Source organism: Callithrix jacchus, chromosome 4 (genome assembly GCF_049354715.1).
Source record: "Callithrix jacchus isolate 240 chromosome 4, calJac240_pri, whole genome shotgun sequence".
Taxonomy (NCBI): Eukaryota; Metazoa; Chordata; class Mammalia; order Primates; family Cebidae; genus Callithrix; species Callithrix jacchus.
In genome coordinates this window covers 96,115,605-96,137,274 of record NC_133505.1, presented here as the reverse complement: position 1 = coordinate 96,137,274, position 21,670 = coordinate 96,115,605, and the positions used below count along the sequence as shown (strand labels likewise).

The window sequence follows — 21,670 nt, the reverse complement described above, 5'->3', positions numbered from 1 at the left end:
CCATGTTGGACGGCAGAGATACTGAATATTTCCATCATCACAGAAAGTTGTGTTAGATAATGCTAGTAGAATAGCATTAGTAGAGGCCTAAGTTAGTGTCTTTTTAAAGTAAAATTCCCATGTGACCCTGATGTGCACTCATAATACCAAAAATAGCCCTCTTACACATCTCCCCCCATGCTGTAGGAACGTAGCCAAGCAACGTGGTTGGCCCTCAGTGGTGGCTGTCTCTTTGAGATTGACAGGCAAACAACAGTAAAACTGTTAGCAAGATTAACAGTCAGCTGCTATACACTTATTTGGCTCTACCAGTTATTAAAGTCATAAAGTATCTGTACCAGTTAATAAAGACCTGCTGGTTTAAGCTTCTCTGGTACTTCCTTCCAGTGCCTAAGAGGCCTTGGCCATTCCTTTAGGATTCCCCCAACCTCCCCACAGTCCAGCAAAATGAGTTAGTTAATGTCTGTCTCATCTCTGAGATGAGACAAGGACCCTGCACCAGCACTGCAGGCCTCAGATTGATGGATGCTACCTTTGGCTTCAGGTTCCTTGGCCTCCAGGAGGGATTACTTCCTAAGGCACTCCCATAGCCACGTCCTACATCACAGATCTATTGGCCTCGAGAAAATCTTAAAGTCATTTCATTCAACCCCTTCATTTTACTGAAGAAATCAAATCTCAGAGAGTCAGGCAGCTAGTTTGTAGCCAATTTAGAAATAAACTCAGATCTTCTAACTTGGTGCTTTTTTTATTACATCTTCTTGTATTCTTTTCCCCGACAATGAAATGCCGATTAGTATCTTTATGTCTCACAAAGTTGTTTCTTTAAAAAAAAAAAAGATAGCTCATATTTTATGTAAGTCTTATAATCTGCAAAAAAAAGCACTCTGTATACATTCTCATGTGATCCCCACAAGAACCTGTGAGAGGTAGTAGGCTCCGAGACAGTGAGTGGGGTGCCCTGCATGACAAAGCTACTGTGAGTGGGAAAGTCTATGTCACTGGGGCTTGGAAAACTATAAACTCTTTTGTAAATGTAAGATAATATACCATGTGGTATTACTTGCTTTTAGCTTGTTGTGTTTTGCAGTTCATGATTTAGTGACATTGAAAGTAATAACTTTGTTCAAGTGCAAATGATGTGTGTGTATGTATATATTTACTTTGACAGCGTGCCAGTTGCACAGACTTTGGTTCAGCATTGAAACAGAAGTGGGTTGCTTCAAAGTACATTTTTAAAATGAGGGAACCCAAATTTGTAATTAGATTTACATGATAGTTGTGTAGTTTGCGTAACCAAGGAGAGTCTGGTAATCGTGTGTATTATTAATGGTGGTTTGTTTTTTTTATTTCCCCTGAAGTAATTAGGCCCTTTGGAAGAAACAAAGCACACTCTTTGAGGAGTTATTTCTTCTATTATCATTTTGTTTTTGACACCCTGTAGTTCTAGCATGCTTAAAAACTTAGTCATATACCTGAATGTGGCAAAGAAAAATCATTTTTATAAATGGGTATTCTACCCACTTTGACACCAAATTATCAGGAAAATGATGCTTAAATTATGAAGTAAAGCCACAGGGAAGGAAATGGTCCACTTCTCTTTGGTCTTTTGATAATTTTGACAGAAACAATCCTTAATTTTAGATAAGATTGTTAGGAAAGATCAATCTAATTCATTCCCAAAATAAGATTGAAATTTTTTGCACCCCCTGTTTCTCAAACCATAACCATCTTACAGTATTAGTGGATGCAGAAATTGAGTTTATACATAAGTGAAAGAGTGAGGTTATTTCATTGAATATAACAAAGTTCACTTCAATTTGCTTTTATTAGCATATGAAAATCATGGCATTCTCGATACCAATTATCCTGTAAGGTTAAGTATACATAAAGGGGAAAGAGAAAGATTAGAAAAACCCATAAATCTAAAGGAACCTGGGACTGTAAGACCTGCTTTAGCATTCCTAATTCATAGCCACATTTGGGAAGAATGTGTATCTTTGTTTTTTCAAGTGTTTATTTTATCTATGTCTTCATGTCTTTCTCCATGTCTAACCTGTTTTGTGTTTCATAACACTTATCTCATACCTCTCTATTGTGCTCAAAGAGCTGTAGCTTTCCCCATCTCAATATAGGAGATTCAAAGGCTTTACTATTGTCTAGAATTTCCTTGGATTTTCTTTACCTCATTTAGATGTTATAGATGGTACTGACAAAAGAGTGGAAAGATCAAGCTTGTGATTTATAGCTAGACTTGGAGTCAGCATAGTAATGAGATCCTAGGCTCGGATAGATCTTTGAAATTCTGAAGCTCAAATTCCTACAAACTTATTGGGGAATAAGGAGGACCAATGAATGAACACATACTTTCTAACTTGCCAGCCACTAGTTTTGATACCAGTGCACTTGGTGTTGTTAAATGAGATAATACTATACACAAGGACCTGGCATTGGAGTGGACAAACTGTAAGCATGCGTGAGGGTTAGTCATTCTTATTAGTCTGATTGGATTTTGTCTTTGCATCTTTTTGTGCTTTCTGATGCGATGCTGAGGAACAGCAGAATGTCCAAGAAATAGAAAAATACCAGAAGAAAGGGAAATATAAGGCCTCACTACTCTAGAAGCTGAATTATCAGCCCATAAGTAATCAGTGATTTTTCTTCTCATGATGATATATGAATTATTTCTGAACTCTCTCACATGCTTTTCCATGTGAAGACCTCATGGACAAGTCACAGCTCCCCCACTGTCCACATCTAACTCAGTCTGGCCTAATAAGGGTCATTTGATGGTAAACTTACATTAACTCCATATGTCTCTTGTTATGTGAAAAGCAGCACGCAGTTTACTATCTTCTGTGTAAGGAAAACAAAAATAAAATCCCTTACATTTGGTCGTCATTGATTAGATTTTTGTTAAGTTGCATGAGGACCAAGTGTATTTTTTCTGTCTATGATAAAGTTGGTAATTAAATTAACCAGGGATTCATGCTGCTGGAAAGAATATAAATTGGTACAACCTTTCTAGAAAGTCAGGGCCCTCAAAGTTTATGCCCTTTCATGCAATAATTCCTTTTCTAGGAAACTGCATAAGAAAATGTTCAGAAATTTAGGCAATCTGATACTCAGATACGTCCCTTAAAGTGTTATTTACAATAACAAAGAAAAAATCTGTCATTCCAAAAATGACGGAAACAGTTAAATACATAAAATGTATTTCTATGGGGTATAATACACATGAACATTAAAAAGCATGTTTTGAATAATTTTAATAACTTGGGGAAATGCTCGTTCATATAACTCATTTTCTTTCAGAATTGAATGAAAAAGTAGAAACAATACTCTGAGTATGTGTATATATCTGAAAAGAATATTGGTCCATAATCCCTTATCTCCAATTCTAAATCCGGAAGTTTTCAGAAATCAAGGGGGGTTTTGTTTTGTTTTTAGTAACTCCTTTGGTAGGAAAACGGCCTGAATTAATGTGAAGCTCTGTTTTACCCCCACTTAATAAGAATAAGCATCTATTTTTGTGCAGAAATATTTAATATTTAATATTATAGGGTGCTGCCCCATACCATCACAAGATAATAGTGTAATAAATGGTAGCTGCATCATAATACTCTCCAAAATCCAAAAAATTCTGAATTCTGAAACATATCTGGCCCCAAGAGTTTCAGTGAAGGAGTTTCAGACCCATACAATGAAACATCATTAGTGATTTATCGGTGTCAAGATTACCATTGATCTTTATTTTTTTTCCTTTATTTTTTCCAGATGTTTCAAATGTTCTACAGTAAGCATGTATTAAGTTATCTGGAAAAATAAATACTAATTTTAAAACTAAACACATTTGAGGCATTAGAGAATCATCTCATTTCAGTCAGAATCCCTAAATTAATCATTTGCTTCCTGAATCTCTTCTATTTACAATGGCCACATGTGTCTTTTAAACCAAGGTGTTCTCATTTGCTGACAGAAAACATGAGATGAAATAGAGAAAGTGACATCACTGGACGTGGACCTGTCTCCCAGGCCACATTTGGATTCAGGAGAGCCCCTAGTGAGGGCTGCTCACCTAAAAGAAGGTACCTCAAGGAATAGGGCTTCCACCAGGCAGAGCCCAGGTGTCCATACTACGGGCTATGGTGTCGTATTCTGTCATTAGGATTGGTCAAGAGGTCCACAGCCAGAGGCACAGACAGTTGCGTGAGTTCATAACAAGCAGAAGGGATTATGGCAAGATAGCAGGAGGGAAGAGGAAGGAAACATTCACATGCACACTTTAGTCTGCTAATGGACAACATTTTCTGCCCAATTAGGTGGACATTCACTGACCTGTCACAAGGTTGCCCCACAAAGCTTTGGGGTCCATGTCTGAATGGATTACCGGAGCCTTCTCATCTTTCCCTTCGCCCAGTTCCCTGCATCCTAAGACTCGAAGCCAGCACCAGCACAGGACCTGGAAAAATTACATGTAAGTTTCGACTAAGGTTTCTTTTCCTTAACTAAAAAATGATAAATATTTTCTTAAGTGATAGTAACAAATAGCCCAAGCACACATGAATTACTTTTCTTTTAACAAAGGAGCTGTAGAGTTATCATTGAGCAAAGGAGCAAAGGTTGGAATCTGTATATTGGTGGTTTCTTAACTCAGTGGATCTTAAATTTCAGCTTGAATCAAAATCACCTGGAGGGCTTGTTAAAGTACAGCTTGCTGGGCCTCATGTCCAGATTTCTGGTTCAGTAAATCTGGTGCAGGCTAGGAATTTGCTTTTCTAACAAGTTTCCAAGTGATGCTGATGCAGCTGGTCCAGGGACCCCAATTTGAGAATCACTGCTTTAACTCATGTGCCTGAAAGGATGAAAAATGGCAGAAAACCATATATACTTGAGTCATAAATATCGTTCAATTAAGGATTTTAATGCTTTGCTTAATACATTGACTTGTGTCTCAGCAAAGAGTTTTAAGGTTCACTTAGCACCTTCACATTTGGAAGTCCAACCCAGTAGGAGCCATTATTCCCTGCCAGCTTTACTCCAGGGCTGCTAGTACCAGTCATTCTTTGCCCCTGGTTTTCAACAAGTGTGACTAATAGTGCTGTTATTAGGCTAAAACAACAGTACTTTGCAGGTGTGCTGATCATGCTTTTAGACACACTCAGAAGAGAAAATCTTTTTTCCCCTGGGTTGGGAAATATGTTGTTCCCTTTCAGAGTGAGTCATCATAGCATTATCCCTCCCCTCACACACTTAAACGTGACTTGATTTACAAAATTTGTGGGGCAGAAAGAGAAACATCACATGTTCTCACTTACTTGTGGGATCTAAAAATCAAAACAGTTGAACTCCTGGACATAAAGAGTAGAAGGATAGCTACCATAGGCCGGGAAGGGTAGTGGAGGTTGGAGGCAGGGAGGGCATGGAGGTGGGATGGTTAATAGTTACAAAAAAAAACAGAAAGAATGAATATGACCTACTGTTTGATAATACAACAGAGTGACTATAGTCAATAACTATAAATAATAATTTTACATTTTAAAAGAAAGAGTGTAGTGAGATTGTTTGTAACTCAAAGGGTACATGCTTGAAGGGATGGATACCCCATTCTCCATAATGTGCTCATTTCATATTTCATGCCTCTATCAAAACATCTCATGCACCCCACAGATATATACACCTACTTACTGTGTACCCACAGAAGTTAAAAATAAAAAAACAAAATACAGGTGGGAAGGGAAGCATACCTCCAATGAATAACCTAAGCCAGCAAGTCCAGGTTTGGTGAGATTTTAAGTTCTCAAGACTGACAAACTTTGCAAATCATTATGTCGTGGTGTTAGCTTTCAAACAGGCCCATTGCCTAACTGCTAAGAACAAGAACAATTTATTCCATGTTAATCGAAAAAAATAGAAGAGTTTGAGTAAACAAATGCACACTTGGACACATGTCAGCCTACATACCAATGTACCTGTGTGCCTGTGAAAGATATATGCATTGTATATTTCTAAGCTTTGATTGTAGGAATTTTAAACAGCATTTTTTCTTTTGTTTCATTGAGTCAAGGTGAGTGTAAAAATAGTATGAGTGATATGTCCGGGAAACATTTGGGAAATTTCTGGGCATTTTGAATCTGTGGATAAGCACTGCGATTTATATCATTTTACTTGGATGTGGTAAATGTTATCATTCAAAGTAGCACTTAGGATTTACAGTTATCTTTTTATAACTCTCTGGAATTGAGAATAATCACTGTTAATAAAGCAATTGCCAAGCAAATATGTAATGAAAGCACAAATGTGTTGTTTCAACATTAATAGAGTCAAAAATCCTGGCGATAGACTTAAATGCACAGTAGCTCTGTTAAAGTGTTTAAAATAAAACTCACGATATCAGAAAAATAAGACAAAAAGCAGTAAGTATTAAAAGATCTATAATGGAATTAACCCAGGGGTGCCTTCTGGGGGCAACCCAAACGGTAATGGGGCTGGGATTAGGGTTGACAGAGTTGTGAGTGATATAATTGTTATTACTCCAGCCCCAAAAATATACTATTTCCAGCAAGCACTAATTATTCTGCACAACATTCCTGGAAGGAAGGCGATCAGTTTATGAGGCATCTTCACTAAAGTGAAAGGAGGAGATTGAATCAAATACCCCTTAGTACCCTCTCCTGCTCTGCCACTCTGTGGATCTCTGCATTTACACATCCAGGATTCCTGTGGGATAGCCTTTGCTGTCAGTTTCCTGTCTACAGGTCAGGAAGGAAAGAAGCTCTTGGGACTCCTTAGGTGAATCAGGGCTTCCGGCTCCTGCTGGATCTTGCAGGACCTGCCTGGATCACTCCCTTTATCTTTGGACAGAGCATTCAGTCACCGAGTGGGTAGGGTATCTATAAAACTGAATCTGTGGGGCGGGGGGGGACAGGGAGACATGTGGGAAACTTGTGTACTTTCTGCTCAGTGTTACTGTGAACCTAAAACTGCTCTTTAAAATAAAGTTTGTTAATTTAAAAAGTTAAATACTAAACAGTATGGCAATTTCTCAAAAAAAAAAAAAATGAAACAGGGTTATCAAGTGATCCAGCAAATTCCACATCTGGGTATACACCAGAAGAAATGAAAGTAGGGATTTGAGCAGATGGATGTATGTACACCCATGTTCATAGCAGCATATTTCACAGTAGCCAGAAGTGGAAGCAACCCAGGTGTCCATCAACAGATGAATGGATAAACAAAATGTGGTATATATTAATACATACAATGGAATATTATTCAGTCTTTAAAAAGATATGAAATTCTGACACATGCTACCATGTGGAGGAACCCCGAAGATGCTAAGTGAAATAAGCCAAACACAAAAAGGCAAATATTAAATATCCTTTTATATGAGATACCCAGAACTGTCAGATTTATAGAGTCAGAAGGTAGAATGGTGGTTGCCAGGAAATAGGAGAATGGAAAAATTGAAAGTTGTTGTTCAGTGGATATTAAGTGTCAGTTTGGAAAGATTGGAGAGTTCTGGAGATGAATGATGATGATGGTTGCACAACAATGTGACTGTATTTGATGCCACTGAAATGCACACTTAAAAATGGGTACAATGGTAAATTTTATGTTGTATATATTTTACTATAATTTTTTAAAACTTTCCTTCTAAGAATGCTGTGCAGAATCACTAGCTAGTGCCTGATAAGGATGCTGCAGTTTGTGAGGGTGCAGGAAGAACAGATCATATGTCCCTCATACCTTCCTCATCCCTGTTACCCTTTGGGCGGCCTTTAGAAGACAACAAAAGTAAGGGATCCACCAAAGTGTGCTTCAGTCCCAGGAAAGAGCTTCCTATCAGAGTAAGGACACAATTGTCAGAAGCCATCAAGGGAATTTGCCTTAAACAACTGTGGTCTCTACCAAAATGCCATACACATGTAGAAGACCTGTTTCACTGGGGAGAAGGAAAGTATGAGCAACCCACGCTTCAGCAGTGGGGCTGCTCCAGTTCCTCCAGATGGGTATTCATAAACCAGTCCACGCACAGAGCACTGATATGGGGAGAGTCCTGGAGCTGTGTGCCTGACTGTGGTTCCTGGAGGGTCTTAATCAGTGGAGGTGGACATGTAGGCAGGAACCAGGGAATGTAGACTTGCCATAGATTCAAGCACAGTAGAAAATGAAAGCTTTGAGAGGAAATCCACAGAGGGTCGTTCTCCCGCTGTAAGGCCTATGATTATTATGATGCCTGTTTTACATTCTACAAGTGAAGCAGCATTTATCACCCTATCACCAAATCTCTGTACTTACGGGTATTATTGTACCCATAAGTCACAGACAGGTTAGCGAGTGACCCATAGGCCTGTGAAGAACACACAGGATGGAATTCACTAGTTAGTCCATTGTGCCCTACTGTTTTTGGCTTTTGCCTTTTATTCTACATTTCTAGAAATTTGGCCTTGAAGAACAGTCAACAGTTTTATAAGGCCCAGTAGCCATACTTTATTAGGTCTTCTTCATTACCTTTATGCCCTTACCCTAGGGCTGACCAGCAATTAGAGTTCTTACAGAGTTGTATATAAGGATCCACAGTTTCAAGAAGCTCAGAAACTGCTGTCCTAAATTATCCTACTTTCTCCTTAAGATACCAATATATATATATAAAGTCTATTACAGAGGCCCTATAGCAGAACCATTATATATAATTTGGCTTAAGGAAAAGGTGTAACTGAAAAGAGGTAAAATGAATTTGTTGAAGTACAATATATATAAATTAGTCCACTCATTCTCACACCGGACTTTCCAAACCAGCTTAGAAAGAAAATCCTCATGCTTTTCACTTAGGTATTGGAAAACAGGGCAAAGGAAAAGAGGTTTCTGAGTCAGTTGCCATGGGGAGCTGCTGAGATACCAAAAAAAAAAAAAACACTGGAATTAAAGGTTTTTGTAGAAAAGAAAATTCAGGTAAACAAGTCTAAGGGAGAGGAAAGTAAGAGCTTATTCATTTTTGACATCCACCCTAAGCTTGAGTTGAAAGGGCGTGGATATGGAATCTAATCAAAATAAATTCCATCCCATGAGTTCACGGACCATAATTTTTGATAGACACGCTGATACAGATTTTCCCCAGAGAAGACCATCAAACCAGCAGCCACCTAGACAAAATGACATAAGATAAAGAAGACCAAAGACAGACCGTAGCAGGATCTCCTTGTCTCCTTGTCTCATTATTCCCAGGAATCAGATGTGCCTGGTTCCAGACATTAATTTTGTGTTTACTGATGGCTTTGCTACCTGGATCCCAACTAGCCAGAACCCTCAATTAGCTAACCTTCTTCGTACTTCCCCACCCCCTCCCCATCCCTCCCACACACTCCACCCTACCGCACACACCACACTTCCCTTTTTCAGTGATGAAGAAAACAAGATAGCTTTGGTTTTGAGTCAAGGTGGGGTGCAAACCCTGGAGGATACTTGTAGCTGATGACACTGACCTGCTGAATCATTGAGAATAGTTAGATGTTTTATAAAGAGGAAAAGAAACTGCTTTGGAAACCCTTCAACAAAAAGCATTTTCTAATTGTCAAGTTACCAGAAAATTAAAATAATAAAAACAATCTTGTCCTCAAATAGTCTAATCAACTGAGGTTTTGGTGTACCTATTTCCATGCTTTAATAATTAAAAATGTTGACTAAAACTAGAACAATATTCCATTCATTTTTATTCTTCTTGAGAAACTGCAAGTTTTGGCTTTTACCACCTTTCCAGTGACAGAGGTTAAATGTTAAATGATCTGTTTTATGTTAAGCAGCCTGAAAGTTTTGATATTACTTGTTTTAAAACTAATATATTATTTATGAACCTGTGTCTTTAGCTCCTATAGTCATTGAGAACCAATGGCATACTTTTGAAGCCAATTCTGATTCTTTTTTTAAAAAAGAACCTATGATATGATTATTTGTAGCATTCCATTTCAGATTCAGATTATGTTCACTCAAGAGATCATCGAAATTAATTTTCATTCTCTGCTAATGGTATAGAGAGGAGTGATGTTGCCAGCATGGTTATATACATTAATATATAAATCAAAAATTTCAAATGGTAATTCCCTGTGAGTCATGAGTCTCCAAATAAACTAATCTATGTTTTATTATAAAGCTGCCTACTCAGTGACATCACTTGTAACATAAATGGTTTATCAGTTTAATAGTTTCCAGTCTGTTGAATTTTAAGAAATGGTTTGTGTGTTCTTTTTTGGATGCACCTGTCACTAGTGAAATGACGCCTCTCTCTGAGCACTGATTTAACCGAAGGCATTGCAGCATGTTTTTCCAAGGATGTCCCGTTAGATAGATCTTGTAAAAGTGTGGCGCCTGCAGCCTTGTGGCAGCTGAAAGGTGCAGAGACTGTGTGTCATGAGGAGGGAAAGCACGTCTGCTCTTCTGCCCCAGAACAGTATTTACTAAGCTTTGCAGGATAGCAAGATTTTTAGTTAGAGTCCTTGCAGTGCTTAACTAGAAGCTATAATCTGTTGTTTCTAGCAGATTTTTCTTGTGTTCTTGCCTTATTTGTCATTCAGATTAGTATGCTGGTTCCTTGATTTCTTGACAGGAAGTGTCAGAAATTTATTGATGAAATGTTCTTAATTTCTAGATAGAACTAGAATCAGAAAGTAATTGCTTCTTTTTATCTAAACAGAAGTAGCTTTGTTAGCTTTCCTTATATCAAAGTGATACATTTATTCTGCATAATTTATAAAATAACAGAAAATTGAATAAAGGTAAAGATAAATTACCTATAATCTGGCTGCCCAATACAACCTACCTGTTAACTCATACTTCTGTGTATTTTTCCAGACTTTTTTCAACTGATTAACTAATTCCAAATTTACAAGCAGTTCTCTGGACTGATTACATCCTACCAGCTGGTGGCACTTAGGAAAGATGACTTTAAATATCACCTTATAGGACAATGATCTCCTTGTTGCTTATTTTTCTCTCTTCTAATTATATTAATCAGCTCTTAAAAGAACAGACACCTGTTCTTTTCCACCTGATAAAGACTCACCAGTATCTTTATCAGTTGGAAATTCCTATCAGCCAGTATTTTCATTTCTACCTTCTGTCAATCAAAATGATACTGAGTGGCCCTGCAAGATCTTAGTGGGCCTCTGGAGTTATGTACAAAATGGTTTTGGTATTAGGTCAACTGATTGCTCTGATGATTTAAAAATTAGTAATCACTGTACTATAAGGCAATTTGCCAGAAATGGGAAAGGTTGAGTTAGCTGGATCCTCCCATTCCCCAATCACAATCCAAACAATGTGGACTCGAATCAAATTCTGATTTTATAATTTTGGTCACAAAATTTCATTCAAATATATGCCTTCTTGTGCTGTGAACAGAGTTTTCCTGTAACTTTGCATTCTTTATCCCCCTTCAATGATGCATCTCTTCAGATTTCTGTGGTGTGATTTTATAGCTCCTTGAGGTGTGCTGACATCTCTGTGCTTTGAATTTGGAGAGTACTAGGCCTTTGGATTAGGACAAATCATAACACTTTGTCAAGGTTAGGAAAGGCTTTGAGCACTGAAAGAAAACCAAGGTAAAATTTAAGGAATTGTTAAAGGATTCATCTGAGAAATGTTATAGAATTGTCATCCACAAACCTCATGTCAGTAGAATAGGAAGTATTTAGTAAGCAGCTGCTGGAAGAGATTTTGTTTGTTTAAAAAGAAAAAGCCTGTCTTTGATATTGGTTATATATAGGTCTGATCATCCCCTGTACAGGACTCTTAAGTTTCTTGAAAGCAGTGACTTTGAGAGCATCCCTTCATGTCCTCTGTGTCCTTGCATCTAATAGGGACTCAGTGTGTATTGAATTGATATTTCTGTGGCTCTTCAGTGACAAATGAATGAATATGCTCAATTCAAGTAACTACATTTGACCTTCTTCCTACAGCAGTTGAAGGGTGCTTGGATAGCAGCCACGATTGTGTTGAATGCCCCGGTTGGGTACAGGTGTGGGGAAGTGGTATACAGTACCTTGATCCTCCCTTGGAGAAGGAGATGCTAATGTGGATAATGAGAATTTGGTTATCTTTAGTTTCAATTTGGCCACCCTCCTTCACTGAGTCACAGTGCTCACTTGTTTAGTGATAGGCATGTCATTTAAGCCTGAGACTGTCCCTCAGACTGTTTATGACATTGGATCTGAATTTCCCATACATAAACATTCAGCATTTGTCATATACATTCAAGAACACGCTAAAAGTTAGTTGGCTTTGTAGTTGACATTGAGATTAACTTTCTCTAACCTAAACCAGTGAAAACTAAAATGCTCCTCACCACATAAAAGTTTTGCTTTCGCTGCGTTCAGACCCCTCCTACTTTGTCACAGCACAGTCATTTGGAGTCTGATTTGGGGGCGGTGTGGTTGTCTCAGTGGCGTATGACCCACTTTGTGTAATACTTAATTGCCTGTGTTTTTACAACACAAGTCAGAAGTTCTGACAATAGTGGACTATCACCCAAAAAAGATGTTCTGAGACATCCCATCAGAGCTGCTCGAGTACCTCACATCAGCTGAAGACGGTGTTAGCTCTGCAGGGCGTATGCTAACTACCAGACGATGACAGAACATTTCCTCTAGTTTCTGGATAATGAGCAGGCACACAGGTAAAGATGCCTTTCTCAGAGTTGACTCCTTTGTTTCCTAATGATTTGATGATTTTGTTGAACTAGACTTTTAAATAGTAATTGCTACCTGCATATGTTTGCTGATGTGGTTTGCAGAGGGCTCAGAGGAACAAGCATTTTAATTGGTATCCTGAGACTGTAGTAACTTTTTTATTAAATGTCTGAAAAGAGGGCAATCAAAAATAGACTCTCATCTCTGTATTCTCTCTGCCCCTAGCAAACATCCTCTTCATCAATTTTGTTTTTATTATTTGTCATCAAGATGGTTATTTGTAAATATCAGATGCTTCAATCCGTAGTGATAGCCATGTGTGAATTAATGCTTGATAAGCCTCAGCCTATCAGGTGGGAAAGTGTGGTTAAGGCATACAGAAAGAAAAAATGTGCAGAAGGAAAGGGGAAGCAAGGGGATACTATGCCTTGGTAAGCGTGGTTCCACTGCAGACTAAAAGCAGATACAAGACAAATGCCATTGACTTAAGTTTGTCAAAATCACTCCTCACAGCCTGCTCTGTTTTAGAAATGTTTATGTCTCGGATACCACTTTTGTTAATTTGAAGAACTTTTAAAATACCCTCATTGTTTCAAAACACTGTAAAAGGTGTAGATCATCTTTCTGAACTTGCAGGAAAGTTTTTGGGTACATTTCTTTGCGGGAGATTGGCTGAGATGTGGTTCACGGCAGGGTGGTGCCTGTGCCTTGCGGATCACGCTGTCTGTACACTGAATGACATACCAACTTAGAGACTTTGAAAATGCCCATTGGTAAGTCAACACTGTTTTCCCTGAAAGTCCTGAGACAGAAAAAAAAAATGAAAGTACAAACACTACCTGGAAAAAATGTCACACATTTTAGCCACTTTGCATCCCTTGTGTTGGGACGAACCCTGGGCTGGGTTTTTTACATTTGTGAAGTTGTGTGGTAGGTGGGGCAGTGTGGGTGGCCCAGAAAAAGTAGCGGTTAGAATAAGATTTTCCATTTATTGCCCTTTGTGCCTGGCTAAAAATAAGAGTCATACAAATCAGAATATGTAGTGCAAGCAAAATCACTCTGTTAATTCTGATGACTGGTTTGCCCACATCTTTGCATCTGTCTGGTAAGTGGTATATTGGGAAATAATTTGTCGCTGTTTAAATAGCAAAAGGCAACCAAGTTTTTGTGTTGTTTGTCTACACATGATAGTTTATCAGCACTTTTCCCTTCTGAGGGAAGAAAGATGCACCTCATACATAAACAAATTGTGTTGATGGAAGGAAGAAAGAAGCATGAAACCCTTGAATCTTTTTTAAAAGTCATTGCCTTATTTGAAATGCGGTTTTACAACATCCATCTTATCGGCTGCTTGTTAGAAAGTTCTTTCTTGTAAACTGATAGCACAGCAAGGCAAGGATACCTTAATGGTATTGCCCTAGAGACTGGAAAACTTTTTGTGTGTTTGGACCAGGGAGGGAGAAGGGATGAGGATGAGTGCACCCCTGCCCTGTAGTACCTTCTGTAGACAGAGATATTGGAGGGACAGTTAACCAAGTAAAAACTCCCCTGCATATCTGGCTGCTGAGTCGACTGCAACCATGGTAAGTGAAAATGTGTCCGTTTGTGGCTAGATGAAGCACCAAAGAGAGGCGGTGCCAGCATTCACAGGGAAATTTGTGCCTTCGCGATCCCAGCAATGGTGCTGTCCCGTTCCACTGACTGAGGGACTGTGGCATTTCCAAAGAATGAGAATGTCTGCAAGTGCTCTGAGTCTTTCAGTTTAATGCACTTTATGAAATGGATGAGTCAAGAGGGCAGTCATTCCAGAAGACCCTGAAAAATGAAGACTGCAAATTGCATTCCTCTGTGGCATCTCCAACTGTGGCAGACAGCGTGGTACAGTGGTTACCATGAGTTGAGAGCCTTGGGTGAAAAAAAGGCTCTGGATCAAATCTTAGCGTAGCTACTTGTTGACCTTGATCTGTTAACCTCTCCTAGGCCTGGGTGTCTTTATTGAAAAATGGGAACAGAAATAGTACTGCCTACCTAAATGAGAGTGTGGTTGTGAGAATTCAGTGAGATGACATACATAAAGCATAAAGCCAGCACTCCACAAGGTGATGTTGGGGTCATTTGTGCAGCTGCATCATAAGATGTGTTGGAGAATTCTAGAGCATTTTGGAATTCTCCTCTATTCTTGGAATAAAATTTTGTAATTAAATGGACAAAAGATCCATCTCTGGTTCAATGTTTCAGAATAATGCAGGCATTTACAGGGTGTTTTGGTTTTTCTTAGGTAACTAATGCCATCTGGGGGATTTTTTTTATTTTGCCCTTAAGTTAGCACAATGTAAGCTTCTCTTTCCTTTTAAGATTAGTGCTGTGTTTAGCATATTCAGTAATTTTTACCTTCTCCCTATGTTTTTTGTTTAACCATGGATTTTCAGTTCTAACATCTGTGCATGTTAATTGTAGTACCTGCTGGTGTACATTATGAAAGAGAGTGCTAATGTTGTAATCAAGTAAGACTTTAAATATTTCAGATGGAAATGGGCAAATCTTCAGGAGCAATTAGCTTCCATGGTGGTGTAATTCCCCACAGAAATATTGCATCTGTTATAATTCTGGTTACTTATCAGTCTTACAGATTGACCAGATGCAGACAGGCAGAAAACAATTGCTGTTGCTTTTATTTTTATTTATTATTCTTTGCAAATTATTTTCTGTTTAATACAATGTATAGCTGTCCTTCTAGAGTCCTTTTCAACCCACCAAGGTTCTGTATTATAAAGTATATTGTATATTTCACAATACAGAGTCATAATGGTGGACATAACTTTTTTGTTAGCCTTCAGGATTAGATGCAGAGTTCAAATCATAGTCTCCCTTCAGCCTCCTCCAAGACTTTCCTAGAATGCTGTTTCTTCATTTATCAAAGTTAAAGAGAAGTTATGACTGTACCTTAACTTTGCCTCATCTGAGACCTGGCAAGAGTTGATGAATTAGACCTATATGCTAAGGAATTAGAATATGGGACACATATAAAACAGTGGTGGCTTAATTTTCTCAACTGTTGCATTTTGCTGGGTTTTTTTTTAAATCCTCTTCAAAGTTTCCTTTTCTCAGTCTGTCCTACCATCTCTGTCCCAGATACAACTTGTGACTTATAACTTATGTATTAGTATCCTCATCAGATTTTTGTTTTTTGTGTCTGGAATAAAGACATTTTTCAGGTCAACTCTGCCAGGGAAATCTGTCTTGGATTGAAATGATACCCTGCTTCCTCCAGTGTCTCTAGACAATGCTGCTTTCTCCACTTTTCTCTGTTAACAAAATAGAAGAATGCTTTTTAGGGCAAGCAAATCATTCTAGGTGACTTTCAAATTTCATGGCATTGCAGATACAGCTTCTGTTCCCTCCACACACACATATATTTCCCATTATCTTTGCCATCCTTCTTGCCCTTTGCCACAGAATAAAGATTCTGTAAAAATCATAGGTGAGAGAAGGTGATAAATTAGACTCTGGCTGTGATTCTCTCCCACACCTTCATAAGGAATGACAGATTCTGAAATGCATCCTGTGGATACACCGTGTGCTTCTTTCTGCAAAACTGCCAGTTTTAACTTATCTTTCATGTGCAGTTGGAGGGTACTGGCCAGGCAGGTTCATTATTCCTTTGGTTGAATAGTGTAAAGTATTTGCAATGGAGATTTTCTTTAATGATGTATTTTAAGTGCATGTCTGCATTGCTGGTTTAATGTACTCAGTCACAGAATGCTTTAAAGTTTATTGCTAATGGATGAATCCTCTGGAAAACAAGAATTTTCAATAAGATTGACATTTGTGGTGAGAAATATAAATCTAATGAGAATATTTTAACCAGGCTTTGTAATTAGGGCTGAGTGGAGTGAATGTGTACATGCACACCAGAGAAGGGCACAGAGGAAGGTGAAATTGCACTCTCCCATGAATGAGGGAGGAAAGCTGATGGATCAGTGTCAGGCTACAGCATGATGGAGTATAAATGATACTGTCACCAAGTACTGCACAGGGTACCAAGGGAATTCCACTCCAGTAAATTACATTACTTAGACAGACCTGAAGGCATTGTGTTGGAACGAGCAGAGGGAAGTGGGGACTGTTGGCACCATGCAGAAGATATTACAGTGCAACTAGCTTCAGGGATGAAATTCACTGGTTTCCATTATACCTGCCTATTTGTATTCTCCTTCATAATTAGTTTACAGAAAGTTACAAATGTGTACATGTGAAAGAACATCATGTCTGCTTGGGGTATGGGTTACAATGGACCATAAGAGAATAAGTGTTAGTTGATTTGTATGAACTGGTCAGTGTGATTCTTTTTCTTTTATTCACAGTCAAGTGATATTAGGTGTTCGGTAAAAGCTTGCCCTTGTTTTATCTTATTTTTGTGAGAATCTCACATGTATTATGAGTATTTAATCCTCATTCTCTCAGTAACATAATGCACTTCTTTTCCACCTTTCCTTTACATGTCTTTAAATCTCACCTATTACTGGTTTCCCCTCATCACCTTCCATCCCTAAGGGAAACAGATTGTACTGGTGCATAATGTTTCATTTTGTGAAAAAACTCAGTAAAGAACAAAGGTGATTCCTAGAGTGGGACTTGTAGAGGAAAACATTTTTTCCACTTCTTCTATTTTCTTTTATCCCTCTGCAGCAAAGTGAGGCCACACTTTTTAGGTTTATCTGTCTCTTACCATCTCTGGATCATCTCCTACCATCATCTAGATCATTGCAGATGTGCTAATCACCATTTTCCAGTTTGACTTCAAATGCTCTTGAAAAAGCCAATACCAGGTACTCTGGAATTAGTCACAGTCACTTCTCAACTAGAAAGCAAGTGTCTTCTCCTGAATGGATAGAGATTCTGAAACAATATCCATTGTTTCTTAAGTATGTGTCATACTTTGTCCTTCGTGAAATAAACCTGAGAAGTATCTCTGATTATCAGTTAACAGAGAGAATAAATAGGATTCTGAAAAATGTCTCCACAAGGCTTCCAAATGGCAGGTTTTTAGCAGCCTTTCTGAAACAGGGTCAGAAGTAGATTGCAGTGACGATAATAATATCTTGGATTTTACTTTTATTCTTTCCAAAATAATACTCTTTTGGGATGAGGGTATCGTAATTTATTTTGTAGCCATAGTTGCGGTCTTATTTTATTCATCCGATCATAAGTAGTAAAGCCAACATACTTTGAAAACCAGGTTTGAATGTGGACAGGAGAAACTTGGTTTAACATAAGATACTTCTATTTTATGCACCTCAAAAATGCTTTTAGTTGATGATTCTAAAATAATATCTAAGTGTAAAAGGCATAGTGTAAAATGTGTTTGTGTTCTGTATCTTCAGCATAGAAAGGCTATGCTTATAGATTTGCTTTATTCACTAAAGTCCTACAAAAGTCAGGGACTCTGAGCTGTGTGGGAAGTGAGAGTCTCTTCCTAAATAAACTCACTAAAATCTCTCCCTTTTGTATTCTGTTTACTTTTATGGTAGTATGTGCCTTATATCTTATATGTTCTTTTCATCCATGACATCCACTGGGAAATCACGTTTTGTTGTTTGCCACAACATTACACATGTGACTTCTTTCTTCTTCCTGCCCTTTTGATGTAGCATGCTAACAAACTATATCTTTCGAGTTGTTCTAAATTAAATCCTGGTCGAAGGGATTTAACAGCATCTAAAATGGAACTAGCTTAGATTCTCTTCCATTCCGTAGAGCTTCCTTTGTTCCTGCTTACCTACCCATGTCTGTATTCTATTCTTTTTCTTACATTAAAATTGGAACGGGAGAAAGGGGGAGCTCCTTAGGAGAAATAGGTCTGTGGAGAATTGTGAGTACTCATTCAGAAGCTATTCTTAGTTCTGAGAAATATAATGAACCTGAGCTTTGAGTCCTACTGAATCTCCCATTAATGATCCACCATCACTTCCACCCCCCACCTGATTGTGTTCTCCCCAAAGGCTACTGATATTTTTTCCCTAATATTATGAATGGAATCTCTTCCAAGGAAAGCATATCTTTAAAGGAATTGAGTCCTATTGCACTAATGGTGTACTGGATGATTTTTAATTGTTCTATTAAGTACTTCTATGTTGCATTACCATAATGTCTGCTGTAGCAGAAACTTTTCTCTAGACCTTGACTTGTCAGAAGTCAACCCCTTAATGTGAGCACTTCGCTTACATTATCATCATGGTGTTTCCAACTGACAACTGCTGCCACACTGCCATAGTCCCTGAGTTCCCAGTGCTTCAGAAAAAGAGACTTTTGTTCTGGCTTGATGAGGGGAAAAATGCAAACAACAACACTAGCTCTACCACCAGAGATCCTATAAAGACATGTTCAAATGAACAATAAAGTCATTTGTTCACATATGACATAAGGATATAAGAATTTAAACAATAAGACCTCTTGTGAAATGTGGCAAAATATGCACCGCAAACATTGTGAAGTTCTCTGTCTTGTGGAAGGCAATTTTTACATGGGCTTCAAAAAGCCATTAGCTTATAAACTACCCTTTTAAAAAAGAAAAGAAAATCACTTGCCTCGCTATAGCATTAAAGCAATTTCTGTTCTAAGGAAAGCTTAAATGCATTCATTTATACAAAGTGCATGCACTATAATTTATGAAAAGCACAGTACTCCATCAGAAAATGCAGCACCTCTTCCCTCCTTCACCTGAAATGGGAAATTCCTCTGTTTTTGTTAAGTCCCTTTTTTCTTTGAGTAATATTGATTTCTTCAAAATGAAAGGGAAAAAATCTTTTAAATCATTTAGATTCAAGACAGAGTTTTAAGGCTTCATAATAATTCTCTAAAATACTTCTGACATGGGTGGAACATGGGGAGGAAATAATCCTGCTTTGAAGGGAAATTTTAACTGAATTTGCTTTAATGTGAACCCTATCGTTTTTTGTTTTGAGCCTTTAAGGAAAACTTATTATTTATTTGCAAACCTAAGCAAGGCAGAAAAATGCAGAGAGTTCCTTGTTCACTCACGTTGGAGTGTCTGGCAACACCCTAAAAGTGTTCCAATTTTGATGCTTGAAACGTGACCTTCCAGGAAAAGTGGGAGGAGGGGAGAACATGTGTTAACTGACCAAAGGGGTTTCATTGAGCTGACTTAGTATTAACCTCTAAAGGTTTTCAAGTATTTGATATGTACAGCATCCTTGCAGAATTCTAATTGAAGAAATGTTTCATCTCGATCTCTGTTGACAGAAAAGATTGCCTACTGATAATTGCTTTGCTTAAGTGTCTGATAATATGCCAGGAATGAGAGCATTCTGTGTTAGGTCACCTTTAATTATGCATGTACCACCTGTCAGCTCTAAATCAGTACCAGATTAGATTCTCTCGGAGTCAGTTTGGGGAGGTTCAGAGGGAAAGCTGAGGTGATCTCTTTTAGAAACAACAAAAATAGACAGTAGTAAACATGCCTTCTAACCTGCAGCTTTTTAAAGGAGCCTCATCTTCATTGTTCTTGAGCAAGAATACGCCATTGGTACATCTAAAAAACCTTTGAAACCTCGCCCAAGCAGGGATAACTTACTGTGAAGATACATGACTGCGAGCGAGGATGGTAGTACCTCCTCCCTCAGCACCATCTGTTGCATTTCCTTTTTGCTCCTTCTCATCGTTGTAAATGAGCCAAGGAAAAGCTCAGAAACATTTTTATAAGCTATGTGAGGACAGGAAATATGTTAACGATGTTAGATTTCATACATTTCAGGGGTTTTTTCAGTAGCGGGTTGGTTTTTTTTAGAAGGACAAGTGTGGGTTGGAAATAATGCTTGTTACCCTCTGTCAGCTTTTGGTAGTTTTATTCTCACTTTTCAGGGTTGTTTGGGACTTTCTGGTGGGATGTTTAGGGTTCTTTACTGAAGGCTCTGTTCTCTCTTCTTCTATACTTTGATAGGATGGATTTGTGAAAGGTGTTTTTCTTTGTTCACCTGTCAGAGGTTTAAGAAAAGCCTTGAGTTATTGTGCACTTTTCACAGAGGTGGGGTTGGATGACTGAGAAGCTAAAGGCAGAGAAGGAACAGGTAAAAAGAAATAACAGATGTGTGAATTATCATGTGGAAGGTTTCTCGAGCTTTGACCTACAACGCTGAAGCTCTGAGCCTGTCTGCTCTCTAACCTGAGAAAACTGCCTGGATAAGAGTTTGTGACTAACAGCCTTAGAAGCAGTTTGGAAATCCTAAAATGTCTCATTTCAGCACTGCTGGCTGGAGGCATTGAAGACAAAAACAGGTCAGCTGGTGGCGGAGCAAAGACCCTGGAGCACCGTGGTCCTGAGTGACCTTTGGCTGCCTTTTGATACTTAGAGTACCATTTTGCTTTTCCACCGTAATCAAACAGTTTATTGAGATAGAGGTACAGCCTCCAAAATGGAGAACAGGCCCCAAAACTACTTATTACAGTAATACTGCCAGTACTTTGGCTATTTGATGCTCATTTAATCCTTACCGTAAACAAGTTGAAGAACTTTCAACTCCATACAACAGATACTTCTTAAAACAGGAGAACATAGTACAGTTAACCCTTAACAGAGGTTTGAAGTGCGTGGGCCCACTTGTACGTGGATGTTTTCTCAATAAAAGTTACACTGTGTACCTGCCTCTCCTGCCTCCCTTCCACCTCCTCCACCCCTTCGGCCTCTGCCACCCGAGACAGCAAGACCAACCCTTTTCCTCCTCCTCCTCCTCAGTCTACTCAAAGCAAATACAATGAGGATGAAGCCCTTTGTGATGAGCCATTTTCACTTAGTAAATGTGTTTTCTCTTATGATTTTCTTAATAACATTTGTTTCTCCAGCTTACTTTATTGTAGGTACGTAACACACAAAATATGTGTTAATGGACTGTTTATGTTATTGGTGAGGCTTCCAGTCAACAGCTGGCTATTAGTTAAGTTTTGGAAGAGTCAAAAATGATACATAGATT

At 38.3% G+C, this 21,670-nt stretch overlaps 1 protein-coding gene across 5 annotated transcripts in view; it reads left to right on the top strand.

Moving 5' to 3' along the window:
* The window catches only part of BACH2 (BACH transcriptional regulator 2), a 396,617-nt gene that overhangs the window by 214,804 nt on the left and 160,143 nt on the right, over nucleotides 1–21,670 (top strand). For 2 of the 5 annotated variants that reach the window (XM_002746827.7, XM_054254270.2), the window contains exon 3: nucleotides 4,323–4,477. The exons of the other annotated variants lie outside the window; for them this stretch is intronic. The gene's annotated coding sequence lies outside the window, so the exon portion shown is untranslated. The remainder of the gene's footprint in view (nucleotides 1–4,322; nucleotides 4,478–21,670) is intronic. 5 annotated transcript variants of the gene reach the window in all.